Below are 16,519 nucleotides of genomic sequence, written 5' to 3' on the forward strand. Positions count from 1 at the left end.
GCTGTCATCACTGCACTCCGCTGCGTTTCCATCACAATGACAGTTTATGACTGTTCAGTAAACCATTTGGCCCGCGATTTAGGCTGGATTTTAGATTTTGGCCCCTTCTCTGATTGAGTTCGACACCCCTACTCTAAAGTGTAATACAATCATGAGTGTGCAATAGAAGCCATTGGAGTTTGTGTGGGGTAAAAAGAGTGAGGGTAGGATTTAGACAGGTTACCCACATGGAAACCGAGAACCCCTGAATTGCCTCTAGGACCCGGGATGCAGAGGGAGACTGAATTTTCTTTTATGAATATGGAGATCAATAGGAATTATATTGATTATGTCACAAACTTCTCCATTTATGAAGTGCCTCTACTATGCTAGTCTCTGTACCAGTAAATGACAGACACGAGGAGTGATAAGGGGCCACATAATTGAATGGCAAAGAGGAAGAGAAGACCACGTGAAGGTAGAGTGATGACTTGAGACGCTTAGAGAATGCCAAGCCCTTCTGGCCCTCACCCCACCTCCACCTTGGTCTCCACCTCCACCTCCCTGCCCCACCTCACATCTGTCTCGTGAGAATAAACAACTTCTGCTTGACTATAAAGAACATCCATGTCCTCAAAAGAGAGCAGATTTCAGTGATAACTACAATAAAGTGGAGGGAATATTTTGTGATGTGATGGATTATGTTAGAAAATTTGCTTAGCATTTAGCAGAGGTTCCGGAGGATGAAATGGAGGGCTTAGGAGAGAGACGAGTGCCCCCCAAAACACTCCTTTGCCATTTGAAGAGTGTGATGATGGAGTTACAGCTGAGATATTCCAGCAATCAATATTGAGGCCAGTGATGTTTATTCATGACAGTGTGAGAGTAAATTGAAAAATGGTTGCTGTCAACACGGCATCCTTCAGATAACTTAGAGGCAAAGAGATCTACAGATGGCCCTAACCAAATTAGGAAATGAGTAACATCATAACAAGGCATAGATTTTATAAATTATGTACATGGATAAGAATAACTTGAAGTATAATGATTTACTTGTTTGACTTAAATTGACTGAAATAATCCCTTAAAGAAAAAGATGCATATTAGCATTTGGCATTATACAGTGTGCCACTATGGTATTATATGACATATATATATAGGGGAGAGCAAAAGTAGGCTAATAATAATAATAGTAATAATAATAAATATAATAATTAATGCATAATAATTTAAGAATGAGCTCTGCGTTTTGTGTACTCACAACTGTAAACCTACTTTTATCCCACCTCTGTGTATTGAAGGCATGTAACAGACCAAGCTAAAAGGAGGAGCAACAGTATTAAAATCATTCAGACTTCTATTGGACACATGGATGACATTTCCATCTTTAGAAAGTAACCAATAGGAAAACCAAGAAAGGACAAGACCGCAAAGAGACTATGAGGACATGGAGAGGAAAGGTTTTAAAAAGCTGTTGTTCAAAGAGCAACAGGCATGTCTGGAAAAAGCAATCACTTGTTAGGAAGTTGCTAGTGCATGGAATCCTACTCACATGGGCATAGTCAGGCTTGAAACCATCATTTTGCCATTGAGAAGCCAAGGGCTAACATGGCACATGTGGCTCATGAATGCATAAAAGTATAAAGTGTAAGTCATTGTTACATTCCTTCCCTGTCTTTGTTTACAGTCAAAGGGGTCATTTTTATGGTAATAAGTTCATGGTTGAGAGTGGACACAGGGATGGCATATAAAGCCTTTTGCAATAACATTTTACAGCCAGCATATTCTTTGATTTTTTTTTTTTTAAAGACCAGGCTTTAATCTTTTCTCCCTAAGAATCCCTCCCACCCCCCACCAACTCCCTCATATAAATTATCTTTAAACAATAAAACCCTTTTTTCTGACTGGTATGCACGGCCTATAATGACTTCAATGAAACATTTAGGTCATTTGGAGCACAGAACTATTTTGTGATTCACCTCGTTACAAACTATTTCCCATTAAGATGATGCACAAGCTGAACCGGAGTTAATGAACCTACATTCTTACAGGATAATTCAAACTTTAAGGGTGATATTAACTTAAACGAAATAGGAGAGGGAAGGAAAATCAGGTTCATTGTACACCAGAGATCGTGATCTTTATCCTCTCAGTTCATAAAAGCTTATCTGCAGCTCAGTTACTCTCAGTCCATTATGAGAGTGGTTGTAGAGCACATATATGTTTATAATTAAGTACCCCTCTGTGGCCATAAAAGGGCTGCATGTGCTTCCGCAGGGAGTGCATGTGGAACTTGATTCATAGGAGAGTGGGTATCTTTAACCTTTATGGAATGCTGCATGAGACTGTGGCCTATCCCCACGTACTAGGCAAAACAAGGGTCTGAACACTAGGTAGCCCATGGAAAAATCCTCACAGCCGATTTTGTAAATAAAGTTTTATTGGAGCACAATCACACCTATTCATTTACATATTGTTATGGCTCCTTGAAACCCTGTACCAGCAGAGCTCAGTCGCTGCAGCAGAAATGAGATGGTCCAAAAAGCCTACAGTGCTTACTACCTGGCTCCTTAAAGAAAAGGTTTACCAATTCCAGACCTAAAGAGAAACTTTATTCTATACCTGTTGACAATATACGGAATTGCAAAGTGAGTAAAATCTACATTAAATTAATCAAATCTTATTTCAGAGCACAATATTTACATTATATACAGCGGCAAGGTCCTAGGGTCCCCTGGACCTACTTAGAAACGTGCCTTCTTCAAAAGCCTAGACATGGTATTTTAAACTCTTCTGCTGTCAAAAATGAAATTAATTAATTGCAACAATAGCTACTAGTTTTTTAAACCCCCCCTGAAAGACAATGTCTCGTGTTCCCCTCCTGACTCTCTGTGGCAGCTGTTAACTATCAAATACTATTTCTAGAACTGTGCTGGCATCAGTCGACGATCATACACAAAGCTGTTTGGCAGGACATGCACTGTGTGAGTTGAGGTTGTTAAAACGAAACAGCTCTGTTAAAGTTAACTCTGTTCACATCACAGAGAAAAATATCTAAGTTTGCCAAATCAAATCTTTCCTATATCAGTGGGAAAGAGCCATTTCCCAACCTCTATAAAAGGTAATTCAGGCACAGGAGAGGGAGAAATAAGGACCCTTGGAAATTAAAATGATAAAACAAAAATTTGCTTGACAGCAAAAGTACTTCCAAATGTATGAAATTGAATCCAAATCTGAGCCTGCAACAAATTTAACTGACAAGAAAGTCTGCATAATGGACTTGGTTTTATTATTAATGCTAATATGGGTACATTTTTGTTCTATTGTGCTGATGGCAAGAAGATAAATGGCCACCGAAGGCACTAAAATATCTCCACTCTGTTGAAACACTGATTGGAGTTAGAATGCAAACACTTATTCTTCACTTGTGAGGGGGGGAAAAAAACTTCTTTAAAGGAAGTGCTACCGTAGAGGCCATTTCAGAATCAGGTATAGCTTTGAAATAGAATTTCTTAAAATAACTAAGTGCAGTATTTAAAAAGCTGTTTCTTTTAGAAATTCAAAATCACGTAGATATAATTTTATCAAAATGATAAATATATTCCTGACATGATTCTTAATGAGAATTTCTTGGGAATGAATAATTCGCCTCACATAGCGGGTGACGTTTACATTCAAAGCATTCAAGTCCAGCTCACCTCTCCCTGAAAATCATCATTGAAAGTCCTCTCATCCCCTGAACCCACGTCTCCTGGGAGGTCAAGCGACGGCCAGACAGGGACTGGGAGAGACTGGGTCTGCGCCCAACGACATCTGGCCATTTTCAGGTTCGGGAGTCGGGGACGGATGATCCACAGTTGTTTGCTGGCGGGAGAGCCAAGGGTCAGGAAGCCAGGGAGTTCGAGCCAAAGCCAGAGTGTGTCAAGCCAGTAGATCAGCTAATCTGAGAAGGAGCAATTGGGTTTTGGAGATCAAGACGAGCAGAAGGTCAGACACTCTGGGAGGTTAGTAACAGCGAGGAAATAGAATAGGCACGTCAGCCCTTAAGCTACCGTCTATTTGTGTCTGCTTTTACGAGTCTTGTGTATACTCCTCCGCGGTTGCATGCGGAGCAGTGGTTACCGCTACTTTGGAGGGAAACTACGATGGATAAACGCGGATCCTGGCTACAGCCGGCCTGCAATTATTATACAAGATAGCTGTTGCAGACCTCGCGCTGTCGAGATTATTTAAATAGCAATGACGCCTGTGCTAATGCAAGCCTGTGCTCATGGTTCCAGATTCTCCCGCCACGTGCCTTCTCTATTTATTAATTTACTTAACCTTTTTCTACTTTCTAGATGAGTTCTGTCTGCCGTAGACAGAATTTTAAGATGGCCCCCAAGATTCCTCGCCCCTTGGTGTACAGATCCTCTAAAATCCCCTCCCCTTGAGGATGGGCGGACCGGTGAGTAGGATGGGATATCACCCCTTCCATTAGGTTAGGCAGCAGAGAGTCCTGAGTTAGTCAAAAGGTAGTTATCCTGGGTGGCCTGACCTAATCAGGCAGCCCTTTGAAAGCAGGGGAAGCCTCAGAGAGACCATATCCTGAAGACTTCGAAGAACAAAACAACAGCTAATTGCCATATTGTGAGAGGAAGGGGATATGTGGTAAGGACCTCAAGGTGGCTTCTAGGAGCTGTGGACACGCCTGTGGCCATACAGATACAACAAAATTCTACCAATCACGTGAGCTTGGACAAATACCCCAAGCTTCAGCAGACCCCACCTCATACGTTGATATCAGTCTGGGGAGACCCTGAGCAGAAGACCCAACTAAGTGACGTGGGCTCCTGATCCGCGGAAGCTATGAAATAACGTTTGTGTTGTTTTAACCACTAAGTGTGTGGCAATTTCTTCTGTGGTAATAAGAAACAAACACATTGTTTAATAGAACTTGCAATCACAATGGAAACAGCCTATATTAAGTTGCCAGTATGGTAGCCACTAACCATGTGGGGCAAATGAGCAGTAGCCACATGAGGCTTGTGCAACTGAGGAACTAAATTTTTATTTTATTTTATTTTATTTTATTTTATTTTATGTTAACGCATTTAAACTTGAATAGCTGTATATGGCTAATGGCTACCCTACTGAACAGTGCATTTCTAGATTAATACTAAGGAAGAGAAAATACTTTGATCTTAGTGTTCTTGATTACAAATGGCTCTCCTCTGAGTTTCATTTTTTAAATTTAATCTTAAACTAATTCTTTATGAAGACCATATGAGAAGCCATGCATGATCTATCTCCAGCTCATTCCCTTCTCCAAACCACAGGGCTTCTTGTATAAAGTTCTTTCTCCACGGAGGGCTTCCCTCTATCCAGACACTTTCCTTTGTTCTTCATCTGTGTAACACTGATTTAATATTTACATCTCAGTCCAAGTGTCACTATCTTAGAGAATTCCCTGATGCCCTGCATCTGTCAGTTATTGCTGTGTAACAAATGATGCCAAAATGGCTTCAATAATCATTTTTTACTGTAGTTCATGCAACAATGGATCAGCTGAGTCATCTGATGTAAACTGGTCTCACCCTTGTGAGCTGGAGGCTCTGCTTTAAACTGCTTTGACTAGGTCAGTGGTCGCCAACCTTTTGGACTTCAGGGACCACCAGTGGTCGGCGGACGACCGGTTGGCGACTGCTGGACTAGAGCACATCAGCAGGGCCAGGCACTCTTCCTCCTTGGGCCAGGAGGCTAGCCTGGGCACGTTCATCTCATGGCACTGACAGAAGTAAAATAGGCAAGTGTAAGTCACAGGGACTGGAGGCATAGGCTTAGGACTGATACAACATCACTTTGCCTCGTTCTGTCTAACTGTCTCCAGGCCAAAGCCGGAGTTTAATGGTGAGAAGTGTACTCTGCTACTTTTGTGGGAGGAACTGCAACACCTCTGTGGCCCAGGGCTCAGATACAGGAAACGTGAAGAATTGGGGTCAGTGATGGGAATCTTTCATATAATATCTCATAGGAAAGATTTTTCTTTCAAGGCACTTGTACTTGGTAATTGTACATTTATTTATGAGATTATTTGTTTACTGATAGTCTCCCCCATAATGCTGAGTGAGCTCAGTGAGGTCAGAAATTACATTTATTTTATTCACTTCTGTGTCACCAGAAACTGTGACGCTCAATTATTTATTGAATAAATGAATAATCAAAATGTCTAAAGAACATTTTAAAAGCTAAATATGTTCTGATAAGCAGGATCTGAGAATAGATAGTTAAAGTTTGAGCAAAATTTGGTAGCTATTATCAGAGCATGAGGAGGCATCATTTAACAAGCTGATATATGAATGTCAAGGGAAGTAATTGAAAAATAGGACAGCGTGTGTGTTTGTATATATAAAAGCAAGAGAGTCAGAAGGAAGGAAAGAAGGAAGGAAGGAAGGAAGGAAGGAAGGAAGGAAGGAAGGAAGGAAGGAAGGAAGGAAGGAAGAATTGACAGGTATTAGCAATCACAGACAAGGTATAGCTATCCTTGGAACTATAATACAAAAATCCTGCAATAGTCAATGAGTAATCAACCAGAATATGCTTCACATAGGAACCAATAATATAATGATGGAGGCTGTATACTATAGCATCTGGTTTGCATGTGAAGATGCTGCTTTTTAGGTGTCTCTCCAGAGGCAATTTAGGACAAATAGTTCTAAGATCCATAAAGTCTGCTTTTTATTTACAACCATATCAGATAATCTAATAGAATCTATTTTTCCTTCCCCCCACCCCCCAAGCCCCCATCCCCGTCTAGGCAGAATCACCAAAATTTATAAAATCCCTTCATCTCCTATCGCCATACTCAGTTATTTTTAATTGATTTTAGAGGAAAGGAAAGAGAAAAAAACATTGATGTGACAAAGAAACATCAACCTGCTGCCTCTTGTATGTGCCTGACTGGGGATTGAACCCGCCACCTTTCAGTGTACAGGACAACACTCCAACCAACTGAGCCACACCAGCCAGGGCAATTATTTGGTTATTTGGGAATACTCAGCAATGTTCTCAGCAGTGTTACTTGGGAGTTATCCTGTTGTTTGTTTTTTTGGAAATTCGTAAAAGGCATATGGAAAAGATTACTGAAATATAGCTGCCCTTGCTTGGATGCTGCATTGCTGGGATGAATGTGGAACCATCTCTGATTTTCACTGAGCCTTACAGAATTTCAAACACCACACAAATTTTGGGTTGAAGTTCATCTAGTCAGCCTTAGGTTCCAGTAAAGATTTCCTATGTTTCTTTATTTTCCTTGCAGGCATGATGTATACATGTCCTTTTTCATCAGAATCACAAATAGCTGCAGGGTGTTAATGACATTGCTTTCTTTGCTGCAAGCAGCATCTTGAATTCTGAGTCACAGCCAAAAATCTAATCGTAGTGATGCAAGCCAGTAAGCTGCAGGGTTTCTAACTGCCTTAAAGACAGCGTCTTTTGAAAGTTGTCCACTTGCATATGGTGTGAGAAAGTGATCCGGTTTCATTTGTTCCCATGGAGCTGTCCAGTTTTCCCAACACCATTACTTGATCCCAACACCATTACTTGAAAAGACTGTCTTTACCCCACTATATAGTCTTACCTCCTTCATCATAGATTAATTGACCCTATAGGTGTGAGTTTATTTATGAGCTCTCTATTCTGTTCCATTGATCTGTACATCTGTTTTTATGCCAGTGCCATGCTGTTTTGATTACTATCGTCTTGCAGTATAGTTTGATATCAGGTAGCGTGACACCTTCACCTTTGTTCTTCTTTCTTACAATTGCCTTGTCTATTCAGGGTCTTTTGTGATTCCATATAAATTTTAGGATTATTTGTTCTAGTTCCGTGAAAAATGCCATTGATATTTTGGTAGGGATTGCTTTGTCTAGTATGGCCATTTAATAATGCTAGTAGGTGTATAAAAATGCAACTGATTGCTGAATATTTCTAATACTTTACTAAATTCATCTATTAGTTCTAATAGTTCTATTTTGGTAGAATCTTCAGGGTTCTCTATATATTATCATGTCAACTGTAAATAATGACAGTTTTATTTCTTCCTTCCTGATTCGGATTTGCTATTTATAACTGATGTGAAAGCATGCAGAAATACTTATTGAGCACCTACTATCTTATGCTAGAAACACTAAGATGGATGACCCTATCCCATCTTCTTAGGGTACATAATCTAGGGTGTGAGGCACATGTGTGTGAACAAAAGACTCCAAAGAATGTGTACAAAGTCGACAGCACATGCAAGATGAACTGATTCACTTTATCTGGAGAGCACTCTGAGACGGGGGAGATGCTTAGGCTTCAGATGAGTGGGAATTTGGCAAGTGGGCAAAAGGCAAACAAGGCAGGAGAGAAAATCTGAGAGATGCCAGGGTCTAGACCACATGTGTCAAACACAAGGCCCGAGGGCCAAATCCGTCCCGCCAGGCCTTGCAATGTGGCCCGCACCGCGCTGTCATCACTGCACTCCGCTGCATTTCCATCACAATGACAGTTTATGACTGTTCAGTAAACCATTCGGCTCGCGATTTAGGCTGGATTTTAGATTTTGGCCCCTTCTCTGATTGAGTTCGACACCCCTAGTCTAGACCATCTCTGGTCAGAGCACATACAAAACCTGAGAGATGTCAAGGGTTATTATAAGAAGTCTGGGCTTTCCCCTCTAGGCCAAAGGTTCTCCATGTGTGGTCCCAGGACCAGCACCAGAGCCCTTACCTGGTAACTTCTTAGAAACGCAGATCCTTGGCCCCCACCTCAGACTTCTTGAGGCAGAAACTCTGGGATTGGAGCTCCATCATTCAACCTTCAAGTGAGCCTGATGCACGCTCCAGTGTGAGAACCACCGCTCTTGGCGATGAGGCCATGAGTATGTTAGTGGCTGGATCAGCTGTAGACTTTCTGAAAGGTATTCCTGGCCAGGATGAAGGGGGTACATTAGAACTGGGATAGGAAGTGAGGGTGAGTGGAGGCCGTGAGACCAGTTAGGAAGCTGTGGAGAGCATCAGTGGCAGCCGTGATACATAACTGGGGATCCAGAGAGAGGACCTTGCATTTGCTCGGATTAAGATGCAGAGACCTTTAAGGCAAAGGCTTTAAAGACCAGGTCACTGAGAGGCTTCACACTCCATTAATGAAAAGAGGAGCCCTGCGGCCACGAAGAATCACTCGCTCGTGAACCCAAGGTCAGCAAACTGCGGCTCGAGAGCCACATGCGGCTCTTTGGCTCCTTGAGTGTGGCTCTTCCACAAAACACCACGGCCTGGGGGAGTCTATTTTGAAGACGTGGCGTTAGAAGAAGTTTAAGTTTAAAAAAACTTGGCTCTCAAATAAATTTCCAGTCGTTGTCCTGTTGATACTTGGCTCTGTTGACTAATGAATTTGCCGACCACCAACCTAGACTTAACCAATCATGGAGCGCACACACAGGGGTGCTGCTGTTCCCAAGAATACACAGTTGTTTGTGAGTAATAATATGCACCTTCATTTAAAATAAATTCCAAATTCTTAGTAACTTGTTGTCATTATGTATGTTTTACATCCATGTTTTACACTAAAATATGGCCACCATTGTTTAAGGATTTTAGACATATTATAGGGAGTCCCCCTACTCATAAGAGTTCCCAACCCTAGCTGTGGGTCCCGAGTGCCACTTGGTTATACCTATGGGTAACAGAGGCCTGTTACAGCGTTTGACATTCACGCCGAGGTGGGCATTTTAATGTGTTGGTTCTCTTTGTGGGGTTGGGTTTGTAAGCCAGGCACTCAGAAGATTGCTTCGTTCCTCTTAGTGCTTTGTAGGTGATTAGGGTACCTGCCGCCACCTAAGTGACGATTCTTTCATTGGAACTTCACAGTCTGAAAACCCACGTCTCCCTAAGGTATGATTAGCGGAGAGATTAATTTGTTTTAGGTTCTAATTGTAACTTCTTTTGGCAAAGAAGAAATCTCTTTATTAAAACAGATAGCAAACATTAAAGAGCAATGAAGATAGCCCCACAGAGTCAATTACTAAAAACTATATAACTAGCTAGATTTGCTACATTTCTCGCCCATTCTTAATTTCCTCTCAGACGTTGCTGATCTTAGTTTTATTCTTAAAGCTTTATACAACATTTCTTTTTTAGTCATGGGAGTCTTTATGCTCTCAGTCGAAGCCTCTGGCTGGCTCTGGCTGGGAAGCTCCATTGTTCCAAGGTCGCAGGTTCAATCTCTAGCCATGCCACATACGAGAAGCAACCAATGAATGCATAAATAAGTAGAACAAAAATATCCATTCTCTCTCTCTCTCTCTTCCTTAAAAATTAATGAAATAAAAAATATTTAAAAAAGAAAGCCTCTGGCTATTCTGTAGCTTTCTCCAAAGCTCCTGGCTCTCAGAATTACTAGGGTGCGATCTGCTTGGATGCAGAACCACTGTAAACAAGGAAGAGTTTTCTCTCCCTCCAAGTGATCCTGAGGAATGCCCTGAGGCCTTAGGTACAGGTGGTATGACACAGGTGGGAACCCAGGGAGGAGTTGATGCTGAAGTCTGACTCCAAAGGCAGTCTTCTGGCAGAATTCTCTCTCGTTGTGGGACAGCCTTTTCAATTAAGGCCTTCAACTGATCTCACAAGTCCCGCCCTTATTATGAAGAGTAATCTGCTTTACTCAAAGTCTACTGTTTCAAATATTAATCTTGACTGCAAAATATCTTCACAGAAATAGCTAAAATAATGTTTTACCAAACATCTGGTTATGGTGGCCTAGCCAAGTTGACACATACTATTAACCATCATAATAATGTTCTTTCTTAATAGGGAAAAAATCCTGTCCTTCCTTCCACCTCCTCCTCCTCCTCTCCTTTCTTTCACTCCTTCTTTTTCTTTCTACAAATATTTCCTGAGAGCCCTCTAGATTCCCAATCCTAGAAGCCTACTGATGAAGTTGAGCTGTCTCCTTGGTAACCATCTCTAACCCGAATGGAATACAAAGTACTTTCAGAACCAGACTATCTTCTTTAAAGGGATCATATATTCCTTTCCAATTTTAAACCCTACCTTACAAGAACACTATTTTGCTATCTCTTTTAAACAGAAAAATAACTGTCTTTAAAAAGAGATTAATGACCGACACCATTGTTTAGCTGGTAGGTGCACTAATTTAGATGCTTCTGATTTAAAATGTCATGCTTTGGTCAGAGATCGGCTCAGAGAGTACTCTTATATCATAGGGTTTGTCATGAAAATGAATGGTTTAAAAATATTTCTGAGGGAAACATGAAACCCACTTTAGAAAAAAAAACTGTTTTCAAAGTGATTGAATTAATGAAATATGTAAGTTATACTACATTTAAAAATAGATGTATAAAAGCAGATCCAAAGATGTCTTATTTTTTTCAAAACAAACTGGCAAAAAAAACTTTGTAAGTCTACTCCGAATTAGTATATTGCTCATCAGCTTATTTATCACGGGGGTTGCTTTTCTAGAAATGGGACTGCTGCCCACACCAGTGCTGGAGGAGACTGATGACGCTCCGACCCCATGCAGTGTGTGCCCAGCATTGCCCGTTGCCATGCGGCCAACCCACGTGTGTTCTCTCCAAATCCCCCGGAAGGGACAAGCCCCCTTCTGTGGTGTTTCCCCACCCTGGGCTGTGGTGATGTTCATGATGGTCTCCATAGCATCAGAGGTTTCCCGCCAAATCTAAACTCAGGAGCTTCGTTCCTCTTAGTGCTTTGAATTTAAATACTAAAGTGCTGAATATTTAAATACTAAAGGCCCAGTGCATGAAATGCTTGTACTTGGGGGGCAGGGAGGTGTCCCTCAGCTCTGCCTGTGCCCTTTCACAGTCTGGGAGCCCTCCGGATGCTGGCAGTCAGACATCCTTAGCGCTGCCGTCGAGGTGGGAGAGGCTCCTGTCACCACCAATGCACTCGCAAGGTATGAGCTGGCTCAGGGCTTTTGGCTGAGTGGCGCTCCCGCCGTGGGGGTGCACTGACCACCAGGGGGCAGCTCCTGTGTTTAGTGTCTGCCCTCTGGTGGTCAGTGTGTATCATAGCGACTGGTCCGTTCGCTGTTCGGTTAGTTTGCATATTAGCCTTTTATTATATAGGATAGTTGTGGGCCACATAAGGATGTTTTCGTCAAGTAACCGCATATATGACGGTGATATACCATAGAGCCTAGCTGTGTAACAGGCTATATACCATTTGGTTTGTGGAAATACACTCTATGATGTCCTCAAAAACACGAAATCTCCCAATGATGCATTTCTCAGAACATATCCCTGTCATTAAGTGGCAGATGACTGTATAACATTCTTTCTTCTCTTTCTTTCCTCCTCTGATTTCTTCTAAAGAGCTGTCCCTCTTCCATTTCATTTCAGTCAAATATACCTTCAAGTATATGGAATTATGTAGATAATTAGTGACTATGCTTTGAGTCATGTGTCCTGTTGATCAGTTTGGTCAGTCCTTCCCCTTTCTTATAATCTGGTTGAAAAATGGCTCTCTTTGATACACATTTTTAAAAACTGTTCATAAAAGAGAGTCTGTCAGGAGCTGGGTTAAGCAATGGAGAACGCTTTCATTGAAACATAGATTTTGTTTTCTGTGAGTATTTGTGTGTGGCATTAAAAGTATATTTGTGTTAAATTCTTTAGTCACCTTAAATTATGTCCATATTTTATATAATCCACCCATCAAGTGGCCAAAAAACACCATCCTCGTCAAATAAAGAGACAAAATCCTTGCATTTCCCAAGGCAGGCATTGGATAGAGGTGGCTGGTCTTTCTAATAGACAGCGAGCCCAGGGCCAGAGAGAGAAGTTGAGCATGAACCAGGCCTCTCTTGGTTTACTGCAGGCAGAAAGCAGGAGCGGATGGTGATTTTTCTGGCATGCATATTTCCATTACCTCTCTCTTGCCCATGAAGGATATCATTAATCAACGACTACATTCCTTCCTGCTGAGCACACATGTGAGCTCAGAAACTTTCTAAATGTAACACTCCAGGAAGGCACTGTCGGATGATAGGAGTTGGCATACAACAGAAGACCTGCTTACCATCGCTGGTACACAAAATAAGGTTTAGCATCTGAAACAGTGATTAAAAGATAAGAAGCTGCTCTTATTTTACAATAAAATATCCCTTATGGTCACCTATAGTTCTGAAGGGTAAAGGGGTGGGGAGGAGAGGGGAGAGGGGCAGTAAATAAGATGATAAGATGTTTTGTCCTGGGGCAGGTAAACAAAGGGCAGCATTAAAACCAGATAAAGGCCATTAAATAATCATTTACAATTTTTTTTTCTGTTTTTGTTTTGCTAATCCTCACCCAAATATCTTTTCCTTTGATTTTCGGAGACAGTGGAAAGAAGGGAGAGAGAGAGAAAGAGAGAGAGAAAAACAACTATGTGAGAGTCAGACACTGATTAGTTGCCTCTGGCATTTACCCCAACCTGCAACCCAGGTACATATCCTTAGCCTGGAATCGAACCCATGACCCTTTGGTGTGCGGCTGACACTCTAACCACTGAGCCACACCAACCAAGGCACACATTTTTTTAATTAAAAATTTATTGAACAATTAGCAAGAATATAAACATCTGAGCTTTTAGGAGTTTTCTTCCCATTCTCCTGTTCTAAATATTTTACCAGAAGTTTTCATTTTCAAATTTCTTACTATACTTGAAACTACAGAATTTTTAAATAATGGAATCTATTCTGAATAAAGCCATCTCTTCCCCATCCTCTCCATTCAAGAGCACTTGATGTCTCATGAATAAGTTTGACAAATCTATTTATACACCAATTTGTTCTCTGTATATGTAACCCTTCTAGGCATTGTGCTTATTGCTATTGCTTTTGTTTTGCTTGGTTCTTGTTTCTTAATTACAAAGGACATCTAAATTAATATTGGTCCTGCTACTATGAAGTTCATTTACTGTTTATTGACTTTTCAGTGTTATGAGCAAAACAACATTTATTTTCCTATCAGCTGAGCTATTCATATAATGTGACTCACTTTAGGTCTTCTTTCCTAGAGTATATTGCTCCACCTTTTTAAAAATGTCTTATTGTTGGGCTTTTTTGTTCTCTTATTTTTAAACAAAGAACCCATTCCACAAAGAAGACAGAATACTGTATTAGCTGCCATTCTTATTCCTTTTAAAGGAAACAATGCCTTTTTACAGCAGTAACTCATCCACCCAGAGGTCATTTTTCCAATAATGTCAGTCAGAGAGAACACAGCTAGAGGAAAAAGGCCTCTGAGAAGTTGAAATGAATGCCACAGATCTCATTCATTTTATTTTCACCTTCTTACTCTGTCATTCAGCAACTGCCTTTTCCTGTTTTACACACAGTCGTAACCAACCTTGTTACCTAGTTTCTTAGCCCACAGAAGATGAGAAACAACTAGTTAGAAGGAGATCAAAGACAACATGATGGCTGGTGACAAAGGAGAAGATAGAAAAGGAACCAGACTTAAGGATTCAAAATGTATAGCAACCAGGAGCCCTTATATGATTGTCAGGTAGTCCTCCAGTCTGTAGCCATCTCCACGACACTGGAAATCACGTTCCTAACTCCGTTCTGGAGTTGTTGAGTCTGTCTCATGATCAATACTTCCTGTTTAAGAAGAGGTGGGTATGTGATTTACTTCAGGAGACTCCTGGATGGTGGAGGTAATGTGGTAAAAAGGAAAGAGGACAGACCGGAACAAAAAAAGATGTCTTGGCTTCCTGCCCATTTTTATTTCCTATGGAACCTGACATCTTTTAGTCTCATTTTCTTTGTCTGTAAGATAGAGGAAATAATCAATGAAATACTATTGACAAATAATACCTGCCTGAATAAACATGGGTGCTGGAATCCCGATATAAAGTCTCAAGTCCAAAGGCAGAAGTAGAGAGAAAATAACAGAATCAAATGGGAAGGGTGTGATAAAGGAAAGGTAAGATCAAGTGGTGGTGGTGGTGGGGCAGGGAAGGGGGGGGGGTTAAGCTATGGGATGGTTTTTAAAGGCCACAAGAGAAGCAAGAGGGGCTCCTCCAACCTACCTTATAGGTGGGGAGGGAACCTCTAAGGACACTAGCTAGTTTGTGAAATTTTTTAAAACAATCATTTAATTGAGGTCTGGACATGGTGTGGAGACACTGGGTGCCGCATCAGACTCTGTGTTTACGTTGGGAAAAGGAGTTCAGGAAGCATTTCACCTCATTTCTCTTTTCTGAGTAATATATATATATATATATATATATATATATATATATATATATATATATATATGTTTTTTAGAGCAGTTTGAAGTTCACAGCAAAATGGAGAGGAAGGTGCAGAGATTTCCCATCTACCCTCTGCCTCCACACCTGCACAGCCTCCCCCATTAGCAGCATCCCCACCAGAGCTGTCCGCTTGTTGCAATCCTACATCCACACATCATCACTCAAAGTCCACACTTTACATTAGGCTTCGTTCTTGGTGCTGTACATTCTTTGATTTGGACAAGTGTATAATGACTGACAGGCTTCCATCATTATGTACCCTACAGGGTAGTTTCACTGCCCTAAAAATCCTCTGTGCTCTGCCTATTCTTCCCTCCCTCCTCCCCCACCCCCTGGCAACCACTGATCTTTTGACTGCCTTTTCCAGAATGTCATATACTTAGAATCACACCGTGTGCAGCCTTTTCAGCTTGGCTTCTTTCACTTAGTAATACATATTTAACTTTCTTTTAATGGCGTCAGAGCTCATTCTTTTTGAGCACCAGATATCATCCTTTGTCTGAATGTACCACAGTTTATTTTCCCATTTACCTACTGAAGGACATCTTGGTTATTTCCAGTTTTTGGTAATTATGAATAAAGCTGCTACAAATACCCATGTGCAGTTTTTTTGTGTGGACATAAGTTTTTAACTCCGTTGGGTAAATACCAAGGAGTGCAATTGCTGGATCGTATGGTGAGAGCATGTTTAGTTGTGTAAGGAACTGCCAACCTATCTTCCCGAGTGGTTGAACCATTTCGCATTCCCACCAACAGTGAATGAGAATTCCTGTGCTTACACAGCCTCACCAGCATGTGCTGTTGTCAGTGTTCTAGATTTTGGCCACGCTAATAGGTGTGTATGGTATCTCGTTGGTGTTTTAATGTGTGTGATGTGATACGATGTGAGCCAGCTTGTGAAATTTTTAGGTGAAATGCAGTTCCTTTCTCCACCCTCAAACCACGTATTTCTTCATTACACTATAAGGATCTCTTTTCAGTCACGTATTCACTCCGTGTTTAATAAATGTAATGTGCCTACTACATACCAGGTACTGTGCTATTTGCTTGGTATGCAATAGTAGAGTAACCATAGTTGTTTAAATAATAATAATAATAATAATAACAACAACATAAGGAGTGTTTCCTACTTTACCACTACCAAAATCCTGACAAATATGGAAACTCCCCACTGTAATACTTGGCACTTGTCAAATCTGAGTTGATGTTAAATTGGGTGGTGACAGAGGAAATCAGGGTTG

Source organism: Pipistrellus kuhlii, unplaced genomic scaffold (genome assembly GCF_014108245.1).
Source record: "Pipistrellus kuhlii isolate mPipKuh1 unplaced genomic scaffold, mPipKuh1.p scaffold_m20_p_1, whole genome shotgun sequence".
Lineage (NCBI taxonomy): Eukaryota > Metazoa > Chordata > Mammalia > Chiroptera > Vespertilionidae > Pipistrellus > Pipistrellus kuhlii.